This window comes from Volvox carteri (genome assembly GCF_000143455.1).
Source record: "Volvox carteri f. nagariensis unplaced genomic scaffold VOLCAscaffold_69, whole genome shotgun sequence".
In the NCBI taxonomy this organism is placed as follows: Eukaryota; Viridiplantae; Chlorophyta; class Chlorophyceae; order Chlamydomonadales; family Volvocaceae; genus Volvox; species Volvox carteri.
In genome coordinates this window covers 545,408-547,547 of record NW_003307612.1, presented here as the reverse complement: position 1 = coordinate 547,547, position 2,140 = coordinate 545,408, and positions in this window count along the sequence as shown.

Here is a 2,140-nt window from a genome sequence, read left to right as displayed (position 1 = left end):
TAAGTGCTTGCTTGAAGGACGTTGGAAGAAATGGTGCTGCTGCCCTCTGTTCCCTGCTGGCATACGGCCCAGTGAAGTCAGCATGCTTCTTGCTGAGCATCTTGCTGCGCCTTGGAACTGTAGCAACCCACTCAATGCCATCGACAATAACTATGAAGGTTTCTCCGGCGCGGCACTGTGCAAGTTCACACGCAAAGTTAAACACTTCACGTTTAAGGCGTTGGCGTATTTGTCTCTTCTGTAAGTAAAGGTCGCGTATCTGCATAAAGGTACCAGATGGTGCCATTTTCACAGCAATCACATAGTGCTAAACCAGTGACGTTTCTTATTGGTGCTGCAAATTGTCCAAATGTTCACATGACTTCTGGGCAGCAAGAGGTGAAATGCCGTACAATTCCGGACCCCGGTCCGGAAGTGTACGGCATCTTAAAAATTATGCTGAATCCTGGTCTTAACTTCGCAGAATTGGACAGTACCAATGAATCGAAGCATATGTGCTCATATTTTGTAGATGACATCCAGGCAGAATAGTCCAAATAGCGGACAGGGGTCCTCGAGGTCTGTGTCCCCAGAACGGTCGTTGAGGAACACACTTGAAGAAGAGAGAGCTCTCATCATCCAGAGGAATTTAAAGAAGCTAGAAAGCCTTGGACTACAGGTCGCCAGGCCTTCAAGCAAGCCTCCATCTCGTCCGCCAAAACAGCGCTCACAACGAGGAGCTGAAGAAGGACACCCTCGACAATCAGCACGTATTGCTACTATGCCTGCTGCGACAAAGAGGAAAGCCGCTGCCGCCGAGGGTGCAGTCCGCAATAAGGTATGACCGGGTCCAGATCGGGTCAAACCATTCATTTCCCTTCATACGGTTACCGCAGACCATTTCTCTCATTCCAATTTTCCAAATTATACTGTTTTACGCGATCTGGGTTACCGAATAATGGATAACCGAATGAATGTTGTGCACAGGGACGTATTGGTGAAGTAATAGGTAATGGGAGTGGCACATTACTATGCAAATCGACAGAAATTGCTTGGGGCCCGTTCCATACGTTGACTGACTAAATCCTTCGTTGGATAGTTGATTGTTGGGGCATGTCTGCTTCGCTTGTATACTGGGGCGACTTCCTGGTGCCAGCCAGTACTAGTTTTCGAAGGGCCTTACCCGCGGGTCCAGAGCAGTAGGGGCCCTCATGGTCGGTCTTGTGGATGATTTCAGCACTATGAACTTATTTCAGAATACAGGACTGACTCTCTGTTTCCTGCTTGAACTATATATGGAAGGGGCAAACCACTGTAACTTGTGCGTGTTTCTGCTATGTTTTCCGCACTGTTGCATTCTCAAAGCCATTCTTTCATAAAACCGTCATAAGAATGCTTGAGACTGGCATAAGATCATTCTCAGCAGCACCAGCATTCTCAAGCCGTTCTTAGCATTCTTAGCGTTCTCAGGAACATTCTTTAGCACGCTTCCATTTTGGTCATATGACAAATTTAGGAACGGGGAGTCATATTCAAAGCGCGGGGGAGAGGGAAGAGTGGAAAGAGGGGCGGCCCGACATATGAGCGCTCGTTCCAGAGAAATATGGCAACATGCAAAATGTGTAATGCCAAATGCGAAAGAGAGGGCTCCCGGCGCCTAGTGAACAGGGGCAGCAGCCCAGTGTGTGTGGAAGACCCACGAACTGTCTACGTACGTGTCAAAAGAATCATAGATACAATTCACGCCCTCATCTTGTCTCTTGTTTTTCAGCAGATGGAAAACGAGAGTCAATGACCCGAACGCCCTTTGCCCTTTCTCCCTTTCACACACCGCTTCATCATAGCCCCCAGGCGACCTCCCCCAGAGCCAATAATACATACATACATACATACATACATACATACATACATACATACATATATACATACATATATACATACATATATACATACATATATACATACATACATATATACATACATACATGCACGCCAGACGAGGGTTTATTTGCCTGGGGGAGCCGTACCGGCGGAGGGGGGGGAGACCGGGGAAAGGGCGGGGAGAGCCGGGGGGGGAGGGGAAGAGGTAGAGAGTACACCAAGAGGATGTAGGGTTGAGGAGTGGTGAGTGGAAACAGGTGGCCGTAGCGAGGGCGCGGAT